General features: G+C 35.6%; 1 long non-coding RNA gene across 1 annotated transcript; it reads right to left on the reverse strand.

The window, feature by feature from the left end:
• Nucleotides 1-1,984: 1,984 nt before the first annotated feature.
• LOC141646193 (uncharacterized) lies at nt 1,985-2,427 on the reverse strand. Its single transcript, XR_012545415.1, has 2 exons — nt 2,258-2,427; nt 1,985-2,169 (listed from the first exon to the last, which is right to left on the reverse strand). It is a non-coding gene; the product is annotated as an uncharacterized LOC141646193 (long non-coding RNA).
• Nucleotides 2,428-12,641: the final 10,214 nt, after the last annotated feature.

Consider the following 12,641-nt stretch of genomic DNA (forward strand, 5'->3'; position numbering starts at 1 on the left):
ACCGACTAGATAAGCCAGTCGATCGACTAAGCCCTAATGCGAGGTCACCTACTTTAATGCCATCTACGCCATAGATCCCCTATATCTTAGCGGGGTTGATTTAGCTAGACATAACAACGATAATAACAACAATGAAATTAGTGATTAAAGCATAAGAATTCATAATTGAAATACAAGAATAATTAAAGTGCATAAAACTAAATATAGGGTTACGAGATTCTAACTACACAATTCTAATACTAACAATGAAATAAAGCAATACCGAAAATAAAGAGCAAGAAAAGACCGAATTGAATAGCAAGAAAGCAAATCCGAGAGCCAAGCAAGAACCTTATTGGATAAACTAAAAATAATGAATGTGAATTATGCTAAACTCGAGACCTAATGTCTCTCCTCTAAAAACTGATCATTATTCTGAAAACATAGGTTAGTTTTATAGGAATATCACGCACTCTTATTCCTAAACCTAAGAATACATTGGGCTTTCTAATTCTCGATCTTTTAATTTGCGCATCAGCTCGCGTGGTGGTCGATCGACCAGTGAGGCCAGTCGATCGACCAAAGGTGCTGTACAGAATTGCATTCTGACGATTCCTGCAGCGCGCACCGATCTTAAACCTGCTGCCATTTCTTCGTTACTTGGTCAAATCAGATGTTCTACGCGGAGTTAGAAAGCTAAGAGGATAAGCTTTCACCTCCAATTGGAATCACTCGATTATCTGCTTTAGAACTCAAGATATAGCCATCTGAATGAGGCTTCAATATCGAGAAGCACTTCTTCGCTTGTTAAACTCGTACGCACCCATGCTTTTGCTATCTTTTAGGCCTTGAAACGCGCACCAAGTTTGCTTCCCGAGTCTTTACTCCATGTCAAATGCAATGCTAAGTACTTAGGGACGGATTCGGCTTATTTTCCGCTGAAATCTTCATATTCCTACAAAATCACAAGAAAAGGAAGAAATACACGAAACAAGGGAAATAGTAGCATAAACTATTCAATTGAGCTCTGAAATGCGTGTAAAATAGCACTACTACAAAAATGATCAAAGAGAACGGTTGGTAACCATTCTTTTATGTAATTTGGACCGTCCTGTGGCCAAGCGTTCTCTTTGATCTAAGAGAACGGTTGAAATCAAGTCAACCCGGTCTCTTTTTAACAACAATCAGAACTGTTGCGTTTTAGAACCGTTCTCTTTGATATATCAAAGAGAACAGTTGCAATATAAGAACCAGTCTCTTTGATAAGGCAGTTCTCTTTGTTAAAGTTTTAGATTTTTTGGCGCCTTAGTTGTACTTTTTCAAAGAGAACAGTTGTGATGGTATTAACCGTTCTCTTTGATCATGTTATTTTTTTTTAAAATATTTCTATTTTTATCGTAACCCTACACGATTGAATTGTATAGCTCATAATAATTAAACCTGTTACAATTCAGAAACTCTAGCAATTTTAACACAAGAAAAACTTTCCGATTTAATTTGAACCATTAAGACAAATTCTATTGAAACAAAATACAAAATCGTTCATGTTGTTAAGAGCCTACAAATATCGAAGATACGCTATCATGTGCATAACATAAATAAAAGTTACATGCAAAATACAAAACGTATGGAAAACCAGAGCCTTATGTTCACTTTTCACAGGAATACAAAAAACCTGTCTGGTCAGCAATGGAGGAAAATCACTACTTTTCTTATAATTTTTTCCATTTCTTTTTATTATTCTTTTTTCTTGAGGCGGACGGAATATCAAACCCTGGTCACTGCAATCACGGTCTGCCAACAGTGCCAAGTAAGCAGATATCGTCCACTTGTCTTATCCTGAGTGGCTAAGGCATGTTAGTCTGATAATATGCACAAAGTACAACTATAAAATGAAGTACTGAGAAGTTAGTCTGTGTGGTAGAGCTTGGTAATAAGAGTTAATAAGAGTATAAGACTTACTCTTTGCATATCTTTTGGTTAAGTCTATCGGAGTATCAGGCTCTTTAAGCACATAATAATTGTTGTAAAATGGCCTCCGCATCTTTTCTAAAGACTTCCCCAGTGCTTGACAAGTCTGAGTTTGTCAAGGGCCAGACTCTCCGCCTTCCTTCAGTTGTCGGTGTTAGGTGCCACCCAAATGGTCCATCTTTTGTTGCCGTCCGGGCTGCCAGCTCCTATGCCGATGAGCTAGTCAAGAACGTCAGGATTTGTGAGAGTTGAGGGAAATATCATCACTTTGGCCCTACAGAAAAATAGGTCAAAATTCCACACTTACAAAGCTTTTGTTCTTCTCGATGATAATCTTGTTGTAGAAGCTCCTGGCGCAGATTCTTGTTACCTTGCAGAATCTACCATCTTACAGCAAATTTCAACATCCTGCAATACTAAACGAAAGAAATTGGATTAATGATTTGGTTTGGGAACGCAGAAAACCGTAGCATCGCCTTCTACATCAGATAAGCTTACTGTGGAGAAAACATATGTAAAATTGTTTTCACAAAAATTAAGCAAAGGTTGACATAATAAAGACCAAATATCAGTTCAATGGATGTCCGGCATATGTTTCTTCATCGTGTCCAGAATCTACCACTAACAACCTCGATGGAGAAGGCTATAAAATGCTGAATGAAGCCCATTGCATATATCTGCAATAAGAGAACTCCATGCGCATGCTCACCAAACACTGGTACACTACCAGATGATGTAGTGATGTATATAAAGGAAACCGTCTTGCTAATTACTATAGCTTATAAAATGACTTTTAAACTGATAAGACAATAAACGATAAACTTGGCAGCTGACATAACGATAAATGTAAAGTATTCAAGTTAAAACAAGAGAAAACTGGGTAAAAATATCCATTTACAGTCATCAACAGTCTCGAGTAAGTTACCGCTTTGTTTATATACAAGTTTTCCCTCTTCCACTATCACTTCGTACACTTCCCGTTCTTTCTGAATTATTTTCAGCAGGGTAAAAATCAGAAACAGCAATTGAAAGTTGTTGTATGGGAAAGCGGAAGATTTGAAATTTACCGGTCCCAGATACTTGATGCATTGCTTCTGTTACTTGGTTCTTGAGCATTTTTCGAGATTAAACTCTTTTCCGTCTCCAATATCCAACCTTCATTAAAGCATATATTTAAGGTAGGTATGTTTGAAGAAACTTAATTGGAAAAAAGACAGTAAAAAAAAAAGAGGAATGTGAAAATACCAGTAAAAGAATGGCTGGCTGCTCTCACTGTTAAATCAGAGATCATCATAGTAAATGTGCAAGTTGTGGCCGTACCTATGGCGTGGGTCAATCTGTAGTCAACCAAATCACAAGATGTGTCAGCTATCCATAGAATGATACTCCATCTTAGAGCCAATAATTTTCATGTTTTATACATAAAACTCAACTTGATAGTATAAAAGGGTTCAATTATTGAGCCAATAAATCAGGAATTTTGTTTATGAGCATACTATATTAATTATCAAAACTTTTGAGCTTTCTCATTTTGGGACAAACCTTTTCACACATACAGTTGGTGCAAAAACAATGTTACTTCTCAAATACTACATACGGAGTCCTAAATCAAGAAATAAACAATCCGGAGTTTGGATTTGAAACATTCCTATGTACCTTAGCAACCGTTGTTTTTGCCCTTGTCCATTTCGCTACAGCAGTTTCCTGCTTCTCATCATTGAAGAAAGACACATAACTTCTTTTAAGTGAGGCAAGTTCTAATGCCTTCCACCTACACATAACATTCATATATAATAATGAATCGATTCTTGTCATACTAACTATATACTCAGGTTAACTTTGGGCAAACCCGATTCAATAGCAAGTAAACTGTAATGACCAAAACTAGCTCGAGTGAATTTTCAAACATGATACAATTTCATAAATTCTCATACAGTAATGCTGCATAAATATCATCAGAGACAGACTAAAATGTAAGTCTGGCAGGCGGCGGTTATATTTTGAGTCGACTCTATATAGTGAACTTTGTTTTAATCTCCTTCCTAAATTCCTTTTTTTTTTGTGTAAAGGGAGTACAAGTGTGATTTCTGCTGATACAACACTGCCCAAGCATCCTGTATCTCCAACTAAAATAGCAGACAAAAGATGCAATCGTAAAATTCGTCTTAAACCATCTAAATTTTCACCAGTAACTATGTCAATACCAGATACTGGAAGTTATACTACAGCGAGAGACCCATGTCAGGAAATTAGTTGAAAACCTAAAAGGTACATCTCTTGAGACTATTAGAGAAGCCGCATTCAAAATCAGGCTTCTTGCTAAGGACGAGGACAAAAGAATCTTAATATCAAACTGTGATGACATTATTCATTAAATCAGCTTCTTCGTTCTACAAACCTAATGATCCAAGAACACGCCGTGACTGCCATCCTAAACCTATCTATTAGTGATAACAACAAGATCTTGATAACTAATTTCGACGCAATTGAGCCATTCTTAAGCCTAATACTTAAAACGCAACTGTACTCATGCTATATTTGACTTCAAATAACAATACCAAGCATCACACAACAATCTAATTTGTCTAATTCGGATACAAAACAGACTACCCAGAAACCCTAATTAACTAAATTGAAATTATTCAAGTTGTATATTATACCATGTAAAAGAGACAGATGAATGTCAAAGGAGGAGATGAGTCGCCGACAAACGCTCGTCGTATGTTGTGGTTGTCGCATCCATTGTTATCGTGGCTATCGTGCGTCGTGGCTGCGTTGGTACCAAAATGATAGTGGCAGAAGGACGGTGGATAAGGGTGGGGAAATAGGGTGGTAGTCGAGTGACGGTGGACAAGGGTGGTGGCGGTGGAAAGGGAGTGAGAGGAAATGAAGGAAAGGATGAGTATGACGATGAGTTATCAAGGAGATTTATCAAGGAGAACGGCCAAGGATAGGGACCGTGCTCTTTGTTTTATCAAGGAGAACGGTTTTGGGTATATAACCGGTCTCTTTTATATTTTAAGACGGTTGGTCAAATATAACCGTTCTCTTTGTTAATGTACGAGAACGGTTTGAACAAACAACCGTTCTCTATTGGAATCCTATACGCCCGCCAAACTAATAATAACAAAGAGATCGGTTTCGCTATCAACCGTTCTTGAAGGGGCGTTCTCTTTGCCTTAAATTGTAGTAGTGTAGGGTCTTAACACATCATATAAATGACACGCATCAAGCATCAGCAGGGATGATCCCCTTATCCTTCTAAATCTTCTCAAACTCAGGCTTCAAACGGTTTGCAGGAGACTGATCCTCATTTAAAGCCTTCGTAGGCTTGAATTGAAAATCACCATGAAATATTGAGATCATCTCCAATGGAGAATCACTCGCCTTATTGATTGTGGGAGATGGAGCAGCAGAAGAAGTAGGTAGATTTTCAGAAGAAGTTTCCTCAGGATTCTGAGGAGGAGGAGTTGCAGGAACCGCTGCCCTGGTAGACTTTTTCTTTGCAACCATTATTTGAAAGATTATGGAGAATTGATTAAAGATTGAAGAAGTTGGAAATTAAGAGAACTGAAGAAAAATATTATCAAAGAGAGAAAATAAGAAGAAATTGCTTTGGTGAGTTCAACTTAATGAAGCACACAGGTATTTATAATGAAGAGGATTAGGGTTTCAGCCGCAAAGGAAGTGGATAATCATTAAGGAAGTTGCAGTAAACATCACACGTCGCAAGAATCGCAGATAAAATAGCCGTTACAGGTGAAACCGACTAGGCAAAACTTAACCGTTGGGTAATCTTCCTAAAAATAAAGTTATCTCCTCATTTTTTCGTCCTGGCACACTGCAAATAAGGAGATAAGGGGCAATTGTTAGGCCTGGAAATCCGCAGACCTTCCTGATCAGTATCTTATCTAAACCTGACTGTCAGGCTGTCAAGATGTCAGGCTATCAGGGCACATGAAGACAGGCGCCAGGCCAGGGAGAGGACAACGGTCAAAATATCAGGACGGTATTAGACCATATACGCGTGTTATAAAGGAATTATATATGCAGCATTAAGTGTGAAGATTTCGCAGTAAGTGCAGTAATTAAGGGAGGAGTAATTAGCAATTATTACTGGTAATAATGGAGAATAATCTGCATTTAATACCGTATCAAGCAGCCGTTCAAGGAGGAAGCCTATATAAAGAATACTTTGAAGATATTGAGATCATCTCATTCACACACAAGAAGGAGCATACGCAATACTTAGAGAATTATAAACATTGTTATTATCATACAATTATTCTCCCAAATTACATAGTGAAATCCTCTCTTGGCTTGGTGTTCGTGGTTTTTTCCCATTCAAGGGTTTTCCACGTACAAAATTCTTTGTCTTATTATTATTGTTGTTATTTCATTTACAGCTTATTATTACCTTGACGACCTGACCAATAGACTACCTAGAGCTAGTTAACCTTACACAACTCTACCCTGACCTCATTTCGCCCTGCGCAAAATCCACACAAAACACTACCTATTGACGAGTTTCCTTTTGTTGAGTTTCGGGATACAGAGCAAAGGGACATATTTGTTGTTGGAATATGTGTCCTTCGACAATAATGCGATCACAACTGTTGATCATGATGATCACATGTTTAAGTCTCATTTTAAAGAATACAATTGGGAAGTATTTTTACTGTCAACTGGTCCACACATATCGGTAATGATTGGCTGACTAGAGTTTGACATTACTGTCGTGCGACGGTGGTGATCAGTTGATCCCTTAGGTCATACCTAAAGGATAATACTCTTAATTTATCATTTAATTAATCGTATAACGTTACGAGTTAATTAAATTACTTGAAAATTGACGGACGATTTTGGAAGTATAATTTACGTATCTCATTATAATCTGATACGGTCTAAGTGATCGAATTGTTTTATTACTTGGATGAAATTGTTGTTTAAGGAAACAATTGAAATTGAATGAATTATTATAAATACAAGATGTTGTGATTTATAATTGGTAAATTATTTTGGTACAAATAATTGTGAATTATTAAGTCAATTTTGTGTATGACGTATTTTTATTAATACGTTGATTTTTAATATGTTAAAAATACATAACAATTTTACATGACATATAACATGTGACAAATTGACAAATTCACAAAGATAAAATGGAATCCATTTTATCTCCTAATGGACCGAAATATTGGGTGATATTAACATTATAAATTATGTTAATTAAGTGAGTGGAAAAGATGATTATTTTTCCTACAACTAGGCATGCAAACCTAGTGTCTCTTGTGAAGAGCACCAATCTCATGCATTGGCCTTCCTCCCACCCTCCTACCCGGTTTCCCCTTGTAAAGAGCCAAGGGCCTTTTGCATAAAAATCTATCATTCACTACATGCAAAAGTGTGTGATTCATTTTTATTCATTCATTCATCATAAAAATATTTTAGAGAGATAAAATATTTCTTCCTTCTTCCTCTTCCTCTTAACCGAAATCCAAAGAGGATCAAAATATTTTTGGGTCATTTTATTTAAATTAATGTTATTCTAGTATTACTAATATTAATTTTATTAAGAGTTTATCTTGGGTATTATTCCTTGGGAGGGATTCTATACTTGAGTCCTTTGTTCATCCATTTAAGGAGAGCTCAAGAACAAGAGAGAAGGTGAACTCTCTTGTGCCCATATAAACTGAAATACCAATGTAAGATGAAGATTTCTTCTTTAAATTGTTTATTGTTTGCATGCATAAGATCACCATTTAATTTTATGACTAAATTAATAAAAACATATATGAATATGTTGTATAAAGAGATCTAGTTTTCTAACAAGCGGTATCAAGAGCCATGGTTGTTTGCATGCAAATCGGTTATAGTTTTTCCGAGTTATACGATTAACATATAAAACTTGTAAATTTGTGTTATTATGATATATCATGAAAATAATTATGCATGTTAAAGTTTCTGGTCCTAAAATGTTTTTAGGATATTTTGGTTATTTTATGGATTTTTATTGTTCATCTTATATAATAATGACATTAAAAAAATATGATTTTATGAAAAAAATGTCATTTTCGGACTAAAATTAGCTAAACTTCGAATTTTCCAGTGATGTTTGGATATGTTATCAGATATATTATTTTGAGATGACCTGTAAATTTTCATAATTTTTGGACTTCTTTTACTCGAAAAATGGATTTTTCATGTTTAAAATCGGATTTAGATGAAAAATAGGTTAATATGAGAAAAATTTCGAATCTGGTCATAGAAATTTAGTATGTTGTCACATCCAATTTTAAAAGATGTGTGTAAAATAATAGGCTATATTGAAGTCTTTATGCATGATTTATGGATTTTTGATGAAAAATTAGCATAAATAGTGACTTAATTAGTAAATAATTGCTAAAACATAGTCCATGACTAAAGAAAAACGTCACATGTTGCATTTTATTATATTTTTCAGATCTAAAATTGAAAAGTTGGTGAATATAATTTTTCTCATGTTTTTATGATTTTATTGTTAAATCCGATAAACCGCAACATTGTTTTTCCGGATAAATTTCGAAATATTTAACCTAAGTTTTTTGAACATTATGAGTGTCATGGTATTTTTTTCCAGAATGTTCATGAGTTTAAATTTCAAATTTTGAATTTATTTATAATTTTGTGATTTATTTGAAGTTTATAGCTTATTTTATTTTAATTTTAGGTCCATTAATGAACAAATTTTAGATATATGAGTTAATTATGGTCAAATAATTAGTGAAGACTAAATTTTGAGTCCTAAGAGGTTAGGGTAATTAACTTATGTATAAATATGAATTTATGTAATTTTATTGATTATAAAACGTTGAATCACGCAAATCCGTAAAAACCGTGTAATATACGATATTGGCTACTTAAAGGCGATTTAGCATAAAATTGGGCATGTTCATACATATTATAATGCTGCATTTTTTTTATGATTGTCATAATTTTATTTTATGTAATTTTTGAATTATGTAATTTTACTTAGTATGGCCTTAGTTTTAATTGGTATTACCCGAAATGTATGGGAATATCGATTCGGTTGTAATTTATTGTGATCTCGTATCACCGTTTTGTAATTTAATAGATTTATTTTATTTTATTTACAAATGTATAATAGGAAATTATGTAATTTGTTATGTAAATTTATTTATTCCGGAGTTCCTTGAAGACGGTGTCATTCAAGAAGATGATACATAAAGACGGTGTTACCTCGAGATGCGTGTCATAACCGAAGTTCAAGGGACCAATGGAGTTGGTTTTCGAATATGTAATAGTTAATTAGATTTTCTATTTTAGGAAGGCCATACTAGGATTTATATTTTTATTATGCTTTGCATTTTATTTATATGTTGCATGCATCGCTAAATCGCCATAACTAAAACATGCATTATCTTTTAATCGAGTATATCGACCGTGTCAATTACAATTATCGTAGTTCACCGCTTTAGTTCACTTAAAACGTGATAGATAATAAATTGACATGACCTCTCGCTAAAACAATCAATTGAGACATAGCCTTACCAAATAGTAGAAACCATGAAAACCTATTTCGCGAGGGAGTGCACTCGGCTACCCCGGGGTACAAACCTTGTTACGTAGGGGAAGTGGGTGATAAATGTCTATCCACCGAATTCATGTTGATGAGGGTTTCATCGGCTACCCCGTGCCCAAGTTAATGTGGGTTTGGATGATGGACACATTTATTCGAAATTTAGATTGAACTCAACAAAAGTTTTTGATAAGGGTTTCATCGGCTACCCCGTGCCCTTGTCGGATGTGTTGTGGGCTATAGATAAATATTAGAGTAATTTTATCGACCGAGAGTTCCAAAAGTAGAATCGATTAAAAAGTTAGTCCACCGAGTTATATTGATAAGGGTTTCATCGGCTACCCTGTGCCCAAGTTAATATGAATTTGGATCTCGGAATCATTTATAATAGTTGGGTAGAGGTCACTATATAAATGCTCATATCTTGTTAATTATTTACAAGTATGATATTAAAAGACAAATGTTAATTTTCATGTTTTATACATAAAACTCAACTTGATAGTATAAAAGGGTTCAATTATTGAGCCAATAATTAGGAATTTTTTTTATGAGCATACTATATTAATTATCAAAACTTTTGAGCTTTCTCATTTTGGGACAAACCTTTTCACACATACAGTTGGTGGTACAAAAACAATGTTACTTCTCAAATACTACATACGGAGTCCTAAATCAAGAAATAAACAATCCGGAGTTTGGATTTGAAACATTCCTATGTACCTTAGCAACCGTTGTTTTTGCCCTTGCCCATTTCGCTAAATAGATTTCGCTTCTCATCATTGAAGAAAGACACAGAGCTTCTTTTAAGTGAGGCAAGTTCTAATGCCTTACACCTACACATAACATTCATATATAATAATGAATCGATTCTTGTCATACTAACTATATACTCAGGTTAACTTTGGGCAAACCCGATTCAATAGCAAGTAAACTGTAATGACCAAAACTAGCTCGAGTGAATTTTCAAACATGATACAATTTCATAAATTCTCATACAGTAATGCTGCATAAATATCATCAGAGACAGACTAAAATGTAAGTCTTGCAGGCGGCGGTTATATTTTGAGTCGACTCTATATAGTGAACTTTGTTTTAATCTCCTTCCTAAATTCCTTTTTTTTGTGTAAAGGGAGTACAAGTGTGATTTCTGCTGATACAACACTGCCCAAGCATCCCGTATCTCCAACTAAAATAGCAGACAAAAGATGCAATCGTAAAATTCGTCTTAAACCATCTAAATTTTCACCAGTAACTATGTCAATACCAGATACTGGAAGTTATACTGCAGCGAGAGACCCATGTCAGGAAATTAGTTGAAAACCTAAAAGGTACATCTCTTGAGACTATTAGAGAAGCCGCATTCAAAATCAGGCTTCTTGCTAAGGACGAGGACAAAAGAATCTTAATATCAAACTGTGATGACATTATTCATTAAATCAGCTTCTTCGTTCTACAAACCTAATGATACAAGATCACGCCGTGACTGCCATCCTAAACCTATCTATTAGTGATAACAACAAGATCTTGATAACTAATTTCGACGCAATTGAGCCATTCTTAAGCCTAATACTTAAAACGCAACTGTACTCATGCTATATTTGACTTCAAATAACAATACCAAGCATCACACAACAATCTAATTTGTCTAATTCGGATACAAAACAGACTACCCAGAAACCCTAATTAACTAAATTGAAATTATTCAAGTTGTATATTATACCATGTAAAAGAGACAGATGAATGTCAAAGGAGGAGATGAGTCGCCGACAAACGCTCGTCGTATGTTGTGGTTGTCGCATCCATTGTTATCGTGGCTATCGTGCGTCGTGGCTGCGTTGGTACCAAAATGATAGTGGCAGAAGGACGGTGGATAAGGGTGGGGAAATAGGGTGGTAGGCGAGTGACGGTGGACGAGGGTGGTGGCGGTGGAAAGGGAGTGAGAGGAAATGAAGGAAAGGATGAGTATGACGATGAGTTATCAAGGAGATTTATCAAGGAGAACGGCCAAGGATAGGGACCGTGCTCTTTGTTTTATCAAGGAGAACGGTTTTGGGTATATAACCGGTCTCTTTTATATTTTAAGACGGTTGGTCAAATATAACCGTTCTCTTTGTTAATGTACGAGAACGGTTTGAACAAACAACCGTTCTCTATTGGAATCCTATACGCCCGCCAAACTAATAATAACAAAGAGATCGGTTTCGCTATCAACCGTTCTTGAAGGGGCGTTCTCTTTGCCTTAAATTGTAGTAGTGTAGGGTGTAACACATCATATAAATGACACGCATCAAGCATCAGCAGGGATGATCCCCTTATCCTTCTAAATCTTCTCAAACTCAGGCTTCAAACGGTTTGCAGGAGACTGATCCTCATTTAAAGCCTTCGTAGGCTTGAATTGAAAATCACCATGAAATATTGAGATCATCTCCAATGGAGAATCACTCGCCTTATTGATTGTGGGAGATGGAGCAGCAGAAGAAGTAGGCAGATTTTCAGAAGAAGTTTCCTCAGGATTATGAGGAGGAGGAGTTGCAGGAACCGCTGCCCTGGTAGACTTTTTCTTTGCAGCCATTATTTGAAAGATTATGGAGAATTGATTAAAGATTGAAGAAGTTGGAAATTAAGAGAACCGAAGAAAAATATTATCAAAGAGAGAAAATAAGAAGAAATTGCTTTGGTGAGTTCAACTTAATGAAGCACGCAGGTATTTATAATGAAGAGGATTAGGGTTTCAGCTGCAAAGCAAGTGGATAATCATTAAGGAAGTTGCAGTAAACATCACACGCGTCACAAGAATCGAGTAAAATAGCCGTTAAGGTGAAACCGACTAGGCAAAACTTAACCGTTGGGTAATCTTCCTAAAAATAAAGTTATCTCCTCATTTTTCGTCTGGCACATCGCAAATAAGGAGATAAGGGGCAATTGTTAGGCCTGGAAATCCCATGAGACCTTCCCGATCAAGTATCTCATCTAAACCTCGATCGCAAGTGTCGGGCTATCGGGCACATGAAGACAGGCGCCAGGCCAGGGAGAGGACAACGGTCAAGATATCAGGAGGATATTAGACCATATACGCGTGTTATAAAGGAATTATATATGCAGCATTAAGTGT

Source organism: Silene latifolia, chromosome 3 (genome assembly GCF_048544455.1).
Source record: "Silene latifolia isolate original U9 population chromosome 3, ASM4854445v1, whole genome shotgun sequence".
In the NCBI taxonomy this organism is placed as follows: domain Eukaryota; kingdom Viridiplantae; phylum Streptophyta; class Magnoliopsida; order Caryophyllales; family Caryophyllaceae; genus Silene; species Silene latifolia.